The sequence below is a fragment of the Bos javanicus genome, chromosome 16, assembly GCF_032452875.1.
Source record: "Bos javanicus breed banteng chromosome 16, ARS-OSU_banteng_1.0, whole genome shotgun sequence".
Lineage (NCBI taxonomy): Eukaryota > Metazoa > Chordata > Mammalia > Artiodactyla > Bovidae > Bos > Bos javanicus.
This window is the reverse complement of record NC_083883.1, coordinates 21,230,725-21,249,301: the sequence shown is the minus strand read 5'-3', so window position 1 is coordinate 21,249,301 and position 18,577 is coordinate 21,230,725. Positions and strand designations below refer to the sequence as shown.

The following is an 18,577-nucleotide window of genomic DNA, read 5'->3' as shown; positions in this document are numbered from 1 at the left end:
TTAAATAATTTAAAAAGGCCTGCTGGGAAGAAATCTGTTTAACTCAAACATGCATGTGTGCTGAGTCGCTTCAATCATGTCCGACTCTTTGCAACCCCATGGACTGTGGCCTGCCAGGCTCCCCTGTCCTTGGGGATTCTCTAGGCAAGAATACTGGAGTGGGTTGCCATGCCCTCCTCCAGGGGATCTTCCTCACCCAGGGATCGAACTCATCCTTATCCTGCATTGGAAGGTGGGTCCTTTACCACTAGCGCCACCTCGGAAGCCCTAACAAACATATTTAAAAGTATTTTTCTCTCTCCCTCCTTCCCTTCCTCTATCCTTCCCTCCCCCTCTCTTCCCCTTCCTCCCTTACCTTTCCTAATAAGCAGAGCAACTACAATGGGTCTGAACCAACCTTCAAACGTGCAGGCAGCCCTGCATGATCAGTGCTGATGATCAGCCCTGATGGTCAGTGGAGCTTCTGAGGCAGAGGAGTCCAGGACAAACGCCTCCATTCTGGAGACCCGGACCTAAATAGGAGACCTCCATCTGCCACTTTGTCTCTGAGCAAAAGAACTTTCCTCATGTTGGGTTTCATCATCTTGAAATTGGGCATCGTAATCATGCCAACTTGGGCAGGGTTGTTGTGAAGAGGAAATGAAATACAGTGTTAAAGGACTTGCTAAATTGTAAAGTCCTACAAATACGAGTGTCCTAGGGGCTTTTTTGTTCACTTTTATGGAACCTGGGCTGAGTCAGTCCCCGGTCATTACCCTGCCTGCGGTTCATGGATACAGAGCTTGCCAAAGGAGCGTCGCGGAAGGACGGAGCGATCTGAGTCTGTGAGAGAGTGAAGAATGGCACCCTGGACCAGAATTCAAACCCTGGGCCTGACTAGCATCAGGCTCCAGTTAGCTAAATTAACTGGTCACAGGCCCATTTCTCCACATGAGCCAGGGTTCCCCAGCTTGGGTACACATTGGAATCACTTGGGGGTTTTAAAAACATACTGTCACCTGGCTTCTACCCTTGCACACCCTGCATCCTGACTTCTTTACTGCCGGGTGTGTCTTAAAAGTGAAAATGTTAGTTGCTAAGTCGTGTCTGACTCTTTGCAGCCCCATGGACTACAGCCCACAAGGCTCCTCTGCCCATGGGATTCTCCAGGCAAGAATATTAGAGTGGGTTGCTATTTTCCTCCTCTAGGGGATCTTCCCAACCCAGGGATCGAATCCCGGTCTCCATCATTGCGGGCTGATTTTTTACTGTCTGAGCCACTAAGGAAGTCTGAGCATTGAGATAGCTTTTAAAAGCTTTTCAAATGGTTCCAGTATATGGTAAAGTCTGGAGCTCACTGATTTAAGCTAATCCTTGTGATCTTGCTTTTTAGCAGCCTGGCCAAGAGAAAAGCTTCCAAGTAGACTGTTGTTACAAATCAATGAATTAGATTCTTTTTTTCTTCTGGGAAGGTAAAGAAGTAGGAAGGAAGAAAGGCAGCAGCTGGGGGGAGGGGCGCGGTGTGCGGGGACAGAGGAGAATTTGCTTTTATCAGCTGCCTATTTGGAAAAGGCATATGCCTTCATATGCATTTCATCTTCCTAATAATTCCAATACTTAAATAGTATCCCATTTTAAAGATGCAATCATTTGATCATAAATAGTTTAATATATTTCCTAAGGACTTTGAAACAGGACATCAGTCCCATTTTTCTTGGTCCTTTCCACCACGCCATGACAGCCACTCAACTTTCCTTTAGGTTCCCAATGCCTTCTCCCGCCCTCTTCTTCCTCTTCTTAGCTTTCTGGTAAAATCTGGTTTGCAGCATTTATTTTATTTTTTGGTATTTAAAATGCCATATTTTCTTATTAAAAAAAAATAACCCTAAAGAAAACATATTTAGGCTTACTAGATCTGGGTATCTGACATGTGAGGATTCATTATCCAATTTCTTTATATTTGAAATGTCCCATTAAAAACAAAATTGTAACAAAGAATAAAAGTACATCGATGGCAGATGAAATCAGTGTTATATGTTTTGGAGAGAGGGGCAGTTTTGTATTTTATGTTTTCATATGATTAGGAAGTGACATACTTTATTCCCTTGTACTAACTGTACAGTAAGGTAGCTTAATAAACAGTAAATGGAGGAGTTTTCTGAGAGAGACCCCTTCAGGCAAGAATACAGAGTGGGTTGCCGTTTCCTGCTCCAGGGGATCTTCCTGACCCAGGGATCAAACCTGCGTCTCTTGTGCCTCCTGCAGTGGCAGGTGGACTCTTTAGCACTAGCTAGCGCCGCCAGGGAAGCCCCTCTAGGCACCGCACCTGTGCTCTATAGCTTAGGGCCTCTCAGGAAGGCTGGCCCTGCTGTTTCTATTTCCCAGATAAGCTCAAGCCTTCGTGGAATGGGAACAGATGCAGGCAAATGCTCTCCCTTGATCCCGGTTTATTCATTGAACATTTATGGAGCACCTATTGTGTGCAAGGCACTAGGAATTAAAAAGAGAGCTAAGACACCTGTGACACTAAAGGCAGTTACAGTTGAGCAGCAAAGACAGACAGAGCAAGGATAATTGAAGTATGATAAATACGGTCAGAGAAGTGTGTTGATGGAGGTAGAGAAGAAGGCATGATGGACCACGCTAGACTGTTACTCAGAGGGTAGGGGGCTTGCATTTTGCATTGAGGTGACTTTTTTTTTTGGAATTTATTATTTTTAATTCAAGGATAATTGCTTTACCATATTGGCTTGATTTCTGCATTTCTACATCAACATGAATTAGCCATAGGTGTACATATGTCCCCTCCCTCGTGAACCTCCTTCCCACCTCCCACCCTTCCCACCCCTCTAGGTTGTTACAGAGCCCCAGTTTGAGTTCCTTGAGTCATACAGCAAATTCCCATTGGCTATTTACATACGGTAGTCTATATGCTTCTATGCTATTCTCTCCAATCATCTCACCCTCTCCTTCCTACCCTCCCCCACCCCCCCTCCCCCACCGCCACTGCCTTTATCCATAAGTCTGCTCTTCAAGGTGACTTCTAAAGTGTGTGGTTAGGTTCACTCATGCACCTCTCTGGAGATTACCTAACCACCAATGCTCAAAAAATTCTTCCCTGAGGATGGTAGGAAAGTTACTAAACAGGAAATCCAGGTTGAAAGAAGTTGAATGACTTGCCCAGGGTCGCAAAAGCCATATGAGGTAGAAATTCGACTCCCACTAGCGTGTTCTGACTCCAAGTTTAGTGTTCTTTCCATGACACCGAGTTTCCTCTGCTGGGTCAGCATCTGGCAGGGCCGCAGAGCTGAGCGCATAGTCGGTGACTCGTAGCATCAGGTGACACCTTGATCATTTTTTCCAGTTGAACCTGGTTGCCAAGGAAAAGTTTCTCCCTTCTGAACCTGGGCAGCAAATATCTCAGATGAAAATACGGCCTTAAAATGAAAGAACTCCAGAAAACCCCAGGTGTAAAATTAAAATCTGAAAGTTACTGCCCTATTCAGAAATGTATGGTACAAATACAGGTGTCTACAGATATTTAAAATCCCCAGCAGTCTTTTGCCTTGTTACATAATTTCATATTTTACAAATTAGGTTTTATTCAAACAAATGCAACTTTATGTCAGATGCTTGTAAGTCCTTTACATTGATAACCACCCCACCCCCCATCTTTATTACCAGCTTAAGTCACTGCCAATCTACTGATGATTCCAAAACAAATTCTCTGGCTACAGATTTTTGTCTAAATCTCTGCTAAGGCTGGTGGAATCCGGCTGTTGCACAAGTCTTGAAGCTTAGTATATCCCAAACCAAATTCATTATTTTCTCAGCATCACCTTTATTTGTATCTCTTTAACATCCTATCACTAATTCAGTTGCCCAAGCCAGTCAGGAAAGTCTGTCGATTCCAGCTTTCCTGCTAAGTTCCCTCCCATGTCTCTTCCCCACCTCACTGCCACAGTTTTGCCCACAGCGTCCATTCCTTGGCACCTAACAGATGCCCTGCATCTTAACTGTACTCCCTGAAACAATGAGTATTTCTCCAAACTAATCCATCTTTCTTAGTACCCACAGCAGTGTCCAGCCAGCTTAAATCAAACCAGAGGGCCCTTCTTATTTTAATTCAATATTCAGATCTTTTTAAAAGGGTGGCCCATTTTCTCCATATTCAGTAAAATACCTTGGTAATAAATTTCTTTGATGATTGAAGCTTTTATTGTGTCTCAAGGCCATCATTCTGAATATTGGTGATTACTATACACTCTCCATGTTGTAGTCAGCATGACATTTGGCTGAAATGGATGTGTTATTCTCTTTTAAGTTCAGTTTTTAAAATAAACTATTCTTACGTCAGTGGTTCTTAACCTTTCTGGAGTCATGAACCCTTTTGAGAATGTGATGAGACTTATGGGTCTTTTTTGAGAGCAGTGCATAGACACACACAGGCACACACACATGTTGCCTACAACTTCAAGACTCCCTTATTCATTCATGGAGCATGAAATCTGGGTTGAGGACCTCTGCCTTATATGATATTGTGGTCTTTCATAAAAAAGGCATGGAATGCATTTCTGTTTTAAAGAAATGGTCTTATGAACTTGGTCCTGGTTGATAAATGGCTGTTCTTACTACTTGGACAATGTCTTTCAAGTATGGAGTGGATAGGGTCATTGATCTGTATTGTCATTCTGATTATAAGCCTAACTATCTGTAGGACTTTGTGATGTCCTATAACTAGCAAGATGTAGTAGAAATCAATTTAGATCCTCAGCCAGAGGACCTAAATTCTTGTCTTTCTATGCTCTACTAAGTTTGTAAAAAATTTTTAGAGACACAACTCTAGTGTAAAATGAGGCACATCTGCCATGATTGTATTTCATTGTATTGGAAGAGTGTTTTCCTTCCTGCCATTTCACTTTCTCCTAACAAAGACCTGATGAGAAGGTTGGTGAGTTAAAATTTTTCAACGCATAGGAATAAATAAGGAAAGGAACACAGAGAGAAGCGTCTTCCAAATGAGTTACATCAGGGAATGTATAAGAGGTCCCATTCTGGTTCTAGCTCCCTCCTGTCTTCACCATATACCTGTGCTCTTCAACTAACTTCATGATTTAATTCAGGATAGCAACACCTGAATCTAACTCATCAAGGCATAAATGGTTGAACCCATTTACCTCAAAAAAGGTTGTACAACACTCTGATTGTGGTAGAAAGAAAAGTTGTAGGCAAGTATGAATAATGACTAATAACATTGTGGCTGATATGGTTGGTTACTGGTATACACAGTTATTAATCATTTTATCTCATATAAAAGGGGCCATCTTGGAAAAGGTAGTAAGTTTGAACATATTTCGGTGTATGGATTTTTTTTCTGAGCTACCCTTAACTATACTCAGGAATTAGAAATACAGTTGTGGTTAATTTTACCTGAGCTCCCCAGCATATTTTTGTATTTTCCAAAAATCCAGTCCTACTAGACTGCTTACTTTTCTCCTTGTGCACAAAGAAAACTGCTGTTAAGAATGATTCAGTCTTTTGCCAGATATCACCCGATCAATAGTGGATCCAAGAGAAGATCACAAGGGACTATGGTTCCCCACTTATTTTCCTATCTTTTAAAGCAGAAAAATGAGTATCTTGACACTTAGAAAATTAAAAATACAGCAGAGAAAGGTTCATAAAAGCTAAAAAGTCATAATTGTCTAATTGCCTTACAAATATTACAATTATATATGTGTCCACTCTTTTCCCTCATTCTCATTAAGTTCTACCCCATCAGAATATGTTTCCCCAGGGACTTCCCTGGTGGGCCAATGGCTAAGACAATGTGCTCCCAATGCTAGGAGGCCCAGGTTCAATCCCTGGTCAGGACACTAGATCCCGCATGCTACAACTAAGAGTGTCTATGCTCCAACTAAAGATCCCGAGTGCCACAATGAGCACCAGGTACAACCAAATTTTTTTAGAAAATATTTACAACCAAATAAGTAAATATTTTAAAAAATATACATTTAAGAATATGCTTCTCCAATGGAATAGTTTTGCCTATGATCTTACCTGGGCTACCCTCATAGCTCAATTGGTAAAGAATCCACCTGCAATGCAGGAGACCCCGGTTTGATTCCTGGGTTGGGAAGATCCCCTGGAGAAGGGAAAGGCTACCCACTCCAGTATTCAGGCCTGGAGAATTCCATGGAGTTGGACACAACTAAGTGACTTTCACTTCACATGATCTTACTTGGTTTTTTCAGGGCCTGTCTGAAATATGGAGAAATAAACTTGCCTTTTGTCCAGTTAAAAGGATAAAACATTTGCTATGTTAAATGTTCGATGTCTGTCAAATTAAACATTGGCATCCAAGCTCTCCAAAGGGCACTTTTGTGTCAATGAGTGATCAGAAACTGTTTAATGAGAACCAGTTGTTGTACTTGGCACTTTGTTAGGCAAGCCAGAAAAGACAGGGAACAAAACTCAAAAACCTATAGTCCTGTTACAAAGGAATTGAGAGTGGAGAGTTAAAAGCAAACCCCTGAAATGGTTAAATAACAGTGATGTCATATGTAGAAGTGAACACCATAGAACAGAGAGAGACGATGATCACACTCAAGAATGGTAAATAATGGTTTTGTGTGCAAAATAAAATTTTGACTTGGACTTGACCAATCACATTGAATGCTTGGGCAATGACATTGGAGTAGGAGTTAACAGAAGGTGTGCCGTGGGCAGTGGGTGTCTAGCCTGACTGCAGGACAGTTGGGATGCAAGTTGAGTAGGTAGGTGAGTAGACAGGCAACGAGCTTAACAATGGCAGCTCAAGGCACTTGAATTTGAATCCCAACTGTGTAACTTTGGGCAAATTACTTAACTTCTCTGTCCCTCTGTTTCCTTGGGGGATACAATGTGAATACCAATAACCCTTCTCTAACACTGAGGTTGAGAAGATTTAATTAGGTTTATTACTTCTAAACACACGGTTAGAACAGTGCCTTGTATATGTTCCATCCACCTTAGCGCTTTTACGCCCTTTGGTTTGATTGGGAAGTTACAAACAATTGTACAACTTCAATTGTACAATCAGTTGTAAACTGAACATGTTACAACAATATCAACTATTATATTTAGGATAAAGCCAGAAAATAAAGACTTGAAAGTAGCCTGAGAAGTTTGATCTTGAATAAACAAGAGAGACCAGTTCCCCGCCAGAACTGGATTTAGACAAGCTGGGCTTACAAGGGATCTACTCAAACCTCCAGAGAGCTTGAGTTCGTCGCCTCAATACTGGTTGCTCAATAGCTCAGCTCTGGGGGAGGAAACTGCTTGGTGACCTGCACGAGCATGTGGATTGGTGACAAAACAGCACAGAAGGCATTTGTCTGAACAAAAAAACTTGAATTTCAAGGGATTAAAGTTAGTCACATTTTGATGGTTCTTTCTCTTGGCAGTGGGTCTTTAAGGGTCTAGTTCTGAGGTTAATAAGTAAACAAGCTGGAGAACCAAGTTGGTAGATGGAATATTAATGAGTCCCTCTTGGATAGTTACTGAAAAGTCACCAAGAACATGGAGAGATGATGTCTCCTTAAGAGTTCTGAATAGCCTCTGCCTTCTTTAGAATCATCTTTGACCCTGATAACCTCTAAACACGGGACAGAACTACACTGATTCATCCTTTGGGCATTCCAAGAAGACTGATAAGCAAAGCTAGACAACTATGTCTGATTATTAAGGGTGATGAGATAGAGTTCACTTCTGGAATGTACTAAGTCAGGAGTCCTGAGACCCTCCCTAGGTTTATTTTAGTGAGGTTCTGCTCCAATGTAAATGGTCTGGTCTTTGCATAATTACAATGACTTGCCTCTGGAATTTGCTAGTGATTCTTGATCTGTGAGTTGAAATGGAAAAGCCCTAGGAATTGACTTGCTGTTTTCATTACATGGAGCCAACCTCTCAAATAGGTAAACTGTTTTTAAACCTACAGCAGCTGAAGATTATTTTGGATGAGTTCAAAAGTTTTTCTCAGATTGGGGAGAAAAACTTTTGAACTCATCCAGATTTGACACTCTCCTTCATGCTTACTATTTTGCAAACTTGGCTTCTGCTGTCATCTTTTAGGAATTTGAATCAGTGACTTCACTTATTCATGATGGTGACCAAGGTCAACAGGGGCTTTGGAGGGGGGCGGTAAAAAAAATCCTAAACCCATTCTACTACCCCAAGTGGGGAATTAGTGATAAAGAAGGGCAAAGTGTTTGCCAAACCTCATGCTAGATTTTTATTTTTCAGCAATGCATAGTACTGTAGTGATGAACACACACAAGACTGTGATTAATAGAAGCTACGTAAAACATACCAATGTACAAGTGATGTAAACTACAGATTACAAAAAGACATGCCCTCCGTTTTACCTGTCATGTAGACACACCATCTAAAATACATTCTCATGTTTGCAGAAACAAACACAAAGGAATATTTTTTGAGACCTTCCCTACTGATTCCAGAGAATATGAGAGAAGTGACCCATAGAGTGAATGATCAGCAATAATATCTTGGTATTAAAAAAAAAAAAAGTTTTCTTGCTGTTGTAGAAGAATTCAAATAAAAGGTAGTTCTCCTTTCTGCCTTTTTAAACTCCCCTTGAGGGTCAGACGTCCGGGAGCACCCCCAAATTTCCGGATGTGTCCAGAGAGCCCCTCAAATAGGGAGTTGGTCCTATTCTGTCTTTCTCTCTCTTTTTCTTCCCTGCCCACCCTGCCCCCCCCCCCCCCATTTTTAAAGGGCTTTAAGGAACATCTCTGGGAGACAAAAATAGCTCCAGTTGTGAGAGGCCTACACGCTGGGAATGCAACTGAGAGATGCAAGTCAGCAAGTGCCAGCCGAGAACAGGAATGTCTGGCCCTGGGTGGATGCTCCTTGCTGTCTGGGTGCCGCTTCTCTGCCTGGGCCCGGTGGGTAGAAGGGAAAATGGTTTTTCAGGGGTGGGCGGTGGGTCGGGATGGTTTGGGGTCTGGCCTTGGAAGGAACAGAGACCCCAGCGTTCGGGGCCGAGGGGCGCTTCTTTCCCCTCCCCCCAAGTTTCCCCAAACGTCTTTTGCCCAGCCGGGGATTGGCGAAGGTCAAAAGGGAGCCGTTGGCACTGAATGTCACCCTGAAGGTAAAATGAAAGACAAAAGATGAACGCATGCTTGCTTTCCTCTCGGCAGCGGCGGCTGCGGCGGCAGTAACAGCAGCAGGATTTAAAGGGGAAAAAAAAAAACCCACACACACAAAAAACCCACACGCACAGACACATAAATACACACCCAGAGGCGTCAATTATGCCAACGCAATAATGCAATCAAATCATGACAGTGCCGGGATTTTTTTTTTTTTTTTTTTGGAGAAATCTAGATATTTATTTTGCAAAAGGGAGAGAGAGAAAGGCATGCAAACAGAAACGTGCACATACCACGTAACCACCCGAGGAGAACCTGGCAGCCTCTCTCTTCTTCTGCCAAGTTATCATTGAGAAAACAGACAGGCATCATGACGTCCTGGGTCACAGGGAGTGCGGACCGACGCTACCAAGAGCAAAGGGAGGCGCCCGGGCGCTCCGGCTAGCGGCGGGCGCCCCTCGGCCCCTGGCCGCCCGGCTCGGTGAGTGCACAGCCGCGCGGGACGCGGACCCCGGGGCCCAGACCGGCCCCGCACCCGCGGGGGCCCAGCGGGGGGCCGTGCCCTTGGCCCCGGCGCGCCGGCCGGCACCCCCTCGCCCGCCCGAGGTCGCGGGAGCCCAGTTAAAGGAGGCGTGTGTAAGATGTGCAATGTTCCTGCATGGGGGTTTTGTAGACTTTCCCAGCCAAAGCGACCGGCTTCGGCTTCTTTAAAATCCCCGACGACTCACCTGCTTAACCTGCTGCAGTTCTGACCCTGCCAAGGTAACTGGTCCAAACCCTTATCATCAACATCTGGAGACAGACATTTGCATCGGGGGCATCCTTGATTTGCAGTCCTGGTGGAAATCTCTATTGCTCCCCCCCCTTCCCCCCTTCACTTGTTTAGAGTCTCTCGGAGGAAAAAAAAAAAAGCAACCCCTCCCTCCATAACACAACCATGAGCACTGTCCCCCTGTCGTAGACTCGCCTTACCATGACTGCAAAACTGTCAGCGCGTGTGTGCTAGAGACACTGATCAATTCTCATTTCCATGAGATTTGTTCTTTAAAACACCTCTCCCATCCCCCTTCCTGGATCGAGACTTCAGGGCTTGGGAAAGTGGCAAAGAGTAAGGGCAGAGTTAGGGCGCCAGGACCGGGGTGGGGGATGAGTAGGGGTGGGGGCCCTAGGGGGCGAGGGGATCGGGGCAGGGGGTCGTTGGGGAGAGGGTGGTGTCCGGAGTTGAGGACCGCTGTCGTGGGCTGGAAAAATCCTTCTGGTGCTTGCTGCTGCTGTAGACCTAGGTGTCTCCTTCCTGTCCTCTACGCCTCACCCTCTGTGTTTCCCCAACGCGTTCACCTTCCCGTGGGACTCTCTGAAGTTACACGGAGGTCACCCGACCGTCATTTAAGTATTTCAAACCACCCACCCCCTTCTAGCCTTCAAGTCTCTCCGATGGATCTGCAGGCTAGACCCCCTCCCCCCCACCCCCCCAATGTTTGGTGATGAGAGTCTCAGAGACAGAGACACACAGAGGGCCAAGCTCTCCTCCTGTTCCCTTCCCTGACCCCCACCCGCCCACCCCCCTTTTCAGAATCTTAATGAACATTTCTGGAAAAGTCCTGAAGGGCCTGGAGAAGTCCCTCGCGGTGACTCGATGTTGTGGAGTGATTCTGTCTGTGTTTCTCTCTCTTGCTTGCTCGGGTGATGTTGTGAATTGCCACACGGGGCGGTTTCAGCTACGGAGGCTTGTTTGCTGTGGGTTGGTGTTGTAGGGCCAAGCACCAGTGGCCTCCCAAGAAGACACGGGCAGACACTGAAAGCACGTGATTTTTGCTACTCCAAACCAGAGGGCAATGTTGAAAATAACACCTTTTCTCTCTCTTTAAAAAAAAAGAAAAAAGAGGAAAAAAGAAAGAAATGCTCAGCATGTGAGTTAAGTGCAGCTGTTAGGGCCACGTATGACTTCCTACTCTTTTCAGAACACTCCTGCTTAATACTTTAAGTCAAGAAGCAAGAGACCTGGGGATGTTTTGAAGTGGTGCGGAGCAGCTGAATGACTTGGTCTAGTTTTGAAGAGAGACTCTCTTTTGTTTCTCACGCTGCCCAAAGTCCAAATAGGGGAGTGTGTTTGGAAAAGGCCCAAACTCAGAAGCAGCAGGCAAGAGAAAAGGGGAAGAAAAGTTCTCCAGGGGAAGGCAGGGGATGTGGTTGGGGAATGGGAAAGGGGTGTCTGGATTCTTTTTTATTTTTTCCTGTCCAGTAGGTTTGATGTTACCAAAATGAGTTAACCAACCTGAGAAACAGTTTTCTGTCCTTGTAGGGAGGAGAGGGAAATTTGAACAGTTCTCAGATCTGAGCTGAGGAATAGCTGACAGAAGAAGGTACTTGAAAATATGGATGGAGATGAAGTCACGTGATGGGGCTTCTTTTCCTTTAAATACGAAAAGAATCGAGTATATCATGAAACAGGCCTAGATGATTTCTCAAATATAGATCTGTCTGTTAAGCATGGCTTTGTTATTTTTTATTAAAACAGTTCTCATAACTCTTTCCACTCATGTTATGGAGAATTAGAAGCGTTTCTGTGGAGGATGGTATAACACAGAGAGCTGTCCATTGACTGGGGAGATGAATGTCAATAAAAGATCATTTCTTCAGCAAATCAAAATAGCATTTAAATCTTAGTGCCTAGTGTCTACTGAAACCCGCCAGTCTTCATTAAGGGGGGATTGCCAAGGGAGCCAAGGGAACTTCTGATGGGTGGTGCTGTAACAAAATAGAGCAGGTCGATCCATTTGGTTTCTATGTCTGTGTCACTCAATTTACTCTGTACAATTTTTTCAGAAATTAAAAGGTTACCAAGAGAGTTCCATGTTCCCATCTCCAACTGAGCACCACTTATTACTGCGACAGGATTTCAATATTAAGTGATCTGGAAGATATTTCATCTTTCACTTTGAGTTCTGAATTTGAATCAGCATGAGATGGCAGGACAGCCAGATAAGGTGTAACCAACCTCCCTCGTAGGCAGGCAGCCGAAGGGCTAGGAGGGAAAGTGTTGCTGAGAAGAATATTTGAGGCTGTTCTCAGGAACCTTGTTTACAGGGATATTTCAGTTGCAGCTAGAATTTTCGCAGGAGCCTGCCGGAGGTAATGGGCTTATGTTTGAAATTGATCCCAAGTGTCTCTCTGTTTTTTTTTTTTTTTCTTCTTCATGAACTTGCTACTTACCTTAGCTGAACAGTCAAGGCAAAACTTTCCTGATGCCCTGTGACATTTAATAATATAGACAAATCCCTGGTTTAATGTGTCCCAGGAAGGTAGGTTATTTATGAGATTCTCTTTTTTTACAGATGTGTCCATGCAAGTAGCTTTAGCCCTGTTTTATTTCTTTTTTAATATTGTGCGTGCTTGATTGTGTTCAATGCAAAACAAATCACATCCAAGGAAGTTAAAGGCTGCCTTACAAGTTGACCTGTGAAATTGGTTTCAATTAGACACTGGAGATCTCATTATCCCAGTGAGGGAAATTGATGACATAGAAAGTAGGAATTTTGTATTTGTTTCAAAATTGTTGGAAAACGCTGGGAACAGAAAGATTTTGAGGGAAATGCCAAAAGCCACATTAATGAAGAAAAACAATGTTGAGATACTTTTGAATAATAGATAGGATATGTAATGGTCAACCACAAGATAAAATTTTTACACAGTATCTTTATGGCTTTAAATGGGCTGCATTGTAAACTAAGCTTACTCCTCTATTAAGTCATTATACTTTTCAATTATTTAACATTTCTGGCCAACCTATCTTCTGTGGTCTTTTTCTGTACACATCAGAAATGATGTGTACACTAGTAATTGCTGGTTGCTAGTGTGGGGAGTTTGCAGTGGAGAAAGGTTTAATTTTAACTTCTTGGGATAAATACTACAAAGAATGCACAGAGGAAAAAGCGAAGGTATGGAAACAGATGGAGTGCTGTGCAATGAAGAGGCTACAGCCTCAAAATGTACCTAATACCATTTGAGTTACTTTCAACTTACTAAGAAACCTGGACAGTATCTGCCTTCTAGGTACTGTGCATTTGGAAATACTGTATCTCTATTTAAATGCAGATCTCTTCTGTTTTCTCCAGGGAGCAGTTGGCGAATCTTTCCATTGAACCCATGGTATTAAAAACCCAACTGAAAATTTCTTTGTGAACAATAGAGTCTGCCGTTTTGAAGTCATGATTACCTAGTTTCAGAATATTTTGATTTTTTAAAATTCACTTACAGTATCTTTATAAAGTCAAAACATGTACCTCATGTGCAAACAAAGAAATTTTCTCTTGTCACTTTGTTGTCAGTTTTTAAAAAGCTGTGAAATAATTCTGCTTTACAATTTAGTTTTTGAGGTTAGCAGTGTCATTCCAGTAGAGTAAGTGGACCTTAGGAATCAGAGTAGGGAATTGTATAGGAGTCCTATGTGCTCCTTATGGCCTCAGGTGAGCAAATGGCATAGGGTGCTGCAGGAAAGTTCAAGTATCTTCCTCTAGAACCATCTTCTTTACATTACTTTCAACCTAATTCGTAATAGTGTTTTGTACTGGAATCAGTGGTAAGTGGTGGCCAACAAGGAGAAGGACCTTCTTTTGAGAGATGATGGCAGAAAATAATTCAGTCTTTTGGTATAGAAAGTGGACACACAACCTTCCGGTTTTGAATCTTCAGATTCAGGTCACTGGAAATATCTTTGGAAATCATGAAATAAAAATTCCCTAAGTACATATGGTAGTGATGCTAAGACTCTTTTGCACATAGCTAGGGCATTTCCCTTTCCTTGGAAATTAGATGCCATTCATTCAAGTGCCTGAATGATTTCCAATTGCGAAGGCTCACTCCCCCCGTAGCTGCTTAGATGTAAATTCTTCCTCCCATTCTCCTTCTGATATGTACACCTTAAACTATTTTATAATGTGTTTATACCATTATGCTCAGTAATACCTGTGCTTGTGAAGAAGAATCATTGGTAGTTTTAAGTCAGGCCTCTGTTTATATTTCTATTGTGAAAGATACTTTTATTTGTGTAAACAAGGGAATGATCATAGTTAGCACAAAAGGGGGGTTAAATACGTTTAGAATTCCTGTGGTCACATGCCAGACCCTGGAGAATCAAAGCTATCTTATTTACTTATGGACACTTACAGCTGTTTCAGATGGCACATCTGGTAAAATAAATAACTTGGATAGGGCCCTATAAAGGATGCTCACTAATGAATGTCCTGATTTTTCTTTCTTTACACAAATGAATTCTTGTTTTTAACGTGGCAAATATGTGTAGCTGTCACAGTGATCTTTGACTGTTTGGAAGATTCAAATTTAGGATGCTAACTTTATATGAAACATAGAAAAACTTTTGTACTCCTGATACTTATGTGGTAGGATAAACTGTGTTTTCCTGTATCTGTGTTACCAGAGTGACCCATTTAAATTCAATCTCACTCTAAGATATATTAGATTAATAAGGCTGATTTTATGACCATTATAATTTATGTTCACACATACTTGTTTTAATTAGCACAATTATAGATTGTGAGGTAAATTTCCATATATGTTAAACACTGATAACAGAAAATAACTAACATTTGTATAAGCGTGTTATGGTTTGTAACCATACATTATCTATAAGCTGTTCTTTAGAAGAATATCTATTGCATTTTCTTATGCAAGAAGGCAATCAGTTTTTATAATGTAAACATCATATGAAAAGAGATGCTTTTATCACGGTCTCCTTCCTCACTCCCTTCCTCTTTCCATCCTCATCCTTCCTTCTTTTTTAAAAAATGTTCTTAATCAGGAAAAAAAAAAATCTAATGATGCTTTTTTTTTTTTTTGGAGGAGCACATATAATTGCCCATCACACATTTCTATTAAAAAAGAGGCTGCAACAAGCAATCCAGCATTATTTTTGGAACCTATCTTCTGCCTACCAGTGTTCTTGAGGAAAATGTAAGGTTGCAGAAATCATTTCATGCCCTGTATGTTTTCAAACATAAATCAGGAAAATTGTTAGCAAGTTATAGCTCTTCTTAGAGACTGTGGCTATAGCGCTCTAGTAAACACAGGCTATATATTTTTCCAAGTTATTATGTGTGGAGAGAAATCCAAAGTTGGCTATTTAGATGAACCGTTTAATTCGGTTATTAGAAATTCATGTTCTATTTAGGATGAACATTTATTTTCCAAAGGTTACAGAAATGGGACATAATACTTTTAGGACCCTTTGGATCCATCAGAGTTAGAAATTTGTGCTTTTTAGCTAATGGGTATTACTGAACATTGATCTTCAGCTCAGGGACAGTCAAAATGGTCCTGAGCAGAGTTTATAGTATGACCTGCCTGTCCTCTTCATCTGAGAACCTTGTCCCTTTGTTTCTTCATTTCTGAAATGAAGGGGTGTGCCTTGATGGTCTCCAGTGATTCTGAATTAAGTGATTGATTAATAATGAATAAACCAATTAATCATACTTTGGGTTATTTCTCTTCTATAAGCTAAGTATTTACATAAGCGTAGCCTTTACGCCATGACTGGAGATGTTAATGTGTAGAGTAGTAAGTCAGCTCAGGTTCAGGGGTTTGAAATGAAAGCCTCATGAAACTTAGACACTCAAGTTTTACACTGAAATTTTTCATTTGTAGATTAATTATTAGTTCAAGCTTTTTTTTTTTTCCCACAGAAAATAATCTTAAATGCAGATGACTTTACTAGGCGAGGCCATAAAATTTTGCACTACTTATTAGAGTAAATTATTGTACATCAGTGATGGAAAAAAATGCAAAAAAAAACAGTGCTGTTATGAAACAAGTGATGAGAGTAACATAAAGGCAATAAAACTGACTGATAGTTTATCATTTATCTAGATTCTAGAGGGTTGATGTTTAAGAGAATACACATATAAATGGAAGTTAAAAAAGATAGATGGAAACTATTATAGAGTATCTGAAAGGGACTTAAAAAAAATTATGAATGAAACTTTTAGTAACTTCAGGATTTTTAGAGACAGGGTTGCAAAATATTCCTTTCCCTGGGAATAGTGTAAATTAGCAGTACACCTAAGTTTATCACCTATAATATGATTTGGGTTTTGACAGCCAATTATTGAAAAGTGGGAAAGTGAAAAAAATGTAGAGAAACAATTCAGTTTGAAGTAATTGGCCAAGATGTGAGAGAAGAAAAGATAGAAGGCAGCCGAAGGTAGAAAAGAGTCATATGGGTGGGTGTGTGTACATGCGGGCATGTGTGTGTGTGTGTTTGTGTATTTGAATGAGAAAGAGCTTGGTCTGCATTTAACTGATCTGTATGATGAGGAACCAAAAGGAAAAAGAGGGAAGCTAATGCATGCACATTCTTCCTGAAGAGAATATGGTATGTGAATTACGTGGAAAAGTATTGGAATTACAGTTTGAGCATGCATTTTGAAATTTTTCCTGGGCCATTCATGCCTGTCTGACTTTGGGGAATTATTCAGTTCTCTGAATTTGTCGTATCAGTAAACATGTAAATAAGAAAAGCATTTGATTCCAAGATGGTTGTGGGAGTTGAGTGAGACTCATGGCTGTAAAAGCGCTTGAATATTCTCTGTATTTTTATATGGTGAGGAAAAGTCACTGGGTCAAGCAATTCTTCATGCTGAACAGGTCTGCCCAAGGCTGAGGTCGATTTGTTTAGCTCCAGAGTGGTCTTTGGGAAGCGTGTTTCTTGTCCACTCTGGTCCAAGAACTGTGGACCAAGTATGTGGTGGGTACTTTACATAATATTTTATTTAAGGAGGAAGCAGGAAATAGTATGCAGCTGGCCAGCTGAATGGAGCAAGCCTGGTAATTCTAATGTATGCAATGCCAGTGCACAAGGAGCATATTTACCCGCCCTTACAGATGGCCACAGCTTGTCTAAATACACGTGTGAATGACTTTGGAAACAAAAACAATGAATCCAGTCACTGATTTCTTTGTCTCAAACACTGCCTGTCATTCCACTTTTGCCTTGACATTGATGTTAATCTAGACTTCCCTGGGTTTTTGTTAAGGCTGAAGGAATCATTGTTTGGCAGTAAGTACTAATTAATAATGATATAAATTTCATTCAAGGAAAAATTTCCAAGATACAACAGAACTAATTAATGTAATGCATCAATTGAACTCCAAATTCTAGATTATATACAGATCTCTTTCAAAAAGATTTTTATGTAGGATTCACTGATAAGTGTCTAGCCAATTCTTCCATCAGAAATGGACTACATTTCAAAACCTAAAGTGAAGCAGTAGATCAAGAATTATTGAAGGAATCTGGACTGTTTGTGCAGACAGTATATTTTTTTAAACGATTCAGAAATCTGCTTGGGTTTTACCTGAGGTTGGTTGGCAGTGTGTTCTGCTCTAATTCACAAGATAATGATCAATGTAATTCTATACTTGGTGACTTGTCAAACCTTGAAACTAAAGGGAACCTAGAAATCATGAGATATCTAAGGATCAAGTTTGAATTTAGAAGTAAATATTAAATGTTCCCTATCAAAATTCATTGGGTTTTGTATAGAATATATGTATAGAATATATGTTAAACCAATGAAGAAAACAGTTTTGGGGTGGTTTAATTATGAGGCAATGTTAAAAACTTTGACATGTGTATAATTATTTGAAAGTAACTGAAGACATAGTTGGAGAAGGCAATGGCACCCCACTCCAGTACTCTTGCCTGGAAAATCGCATGGACGGAGGAGCCTGGTAGGCTGCAGACCATGGGGTCTCGAAGAGTGGGACACGACAGAGGGACTTCACTTTCACTTTTCACTCTCATGCATTGGAGAAGGAAATGGCAACCCACTCCAGTGTTCTTGCCTGGAGAATCCCAGGGACGGGGGAGCCTGGTGGGCTGCCGTCTATGGGGTCGCACAGAGTCGGACACGACTGAAGCAACTTAGCAGCAGCAGCAGCAGAAGACATAGCATGGGCTTCCCGGGTGGTGCTAGCGGTAAAGAACTCACCTGCCAATGCAGGTAAAATAAGAGATGTGGGTTCCATCCTTGGATTGGGAAGACCCCCTGGAGGAGGGCATGGCATCCCACTCTTGCCTGGAGAATCCCATGGACAGAGGAGCCTGGTGGGCTGCAGTCCATAGCGTCACACAGATTCAGACACGACTAAAGCAACTTAGCTTTCACGAAGATATAGCACAGACACTGGACGGCAACAAAGAACCTCCCAACCATTATTTGTTGAGAAGCTATGGCTTCCTGTGAGAGTGCTCATAGGGAGTAAATGAACCCAGCTTGAGTTGCTTTTACATTTAGGAAAATATATTAAACACATTGGCCACCTCATGCGAAGAGTTGACTAATTGGAAAAGACTCTGATGCTGGGAGGGATTGGGGGCAAGAGGAGAAGGGGACGACAGAGGATGAGATAGCTGGATGGCATCACTGACT

General features: G+C 41.8%; 1 protein-coding gene across 2 annotated transcripts in view; it reads left to right on the top strand.

Annotated features, from left to right (window-relative positions):
• Positions 1–18,577, top strand: part of ESRRG (estrogen related receptor gamma) — a 695,806-nt gene that overhangs the window by 41,135 nt on the left and 636,094 nt on the right. The window contains exon 1 of one of the 2 annotated variants that reach the window (XM_061382199.1): positions 9,772–9,893. The exons of the other annotated variant lie outside the window; for it this stretch is intronic. The gene's annotated coding sequence lies outside the window, so the exon portion shown is untranslated. Of the gene's footprint in view, positions 1–9,771; positions 9,894–18,577 lie in introns of those variants that run through there. 2 annotated transcript variants of the gene reach the window in all.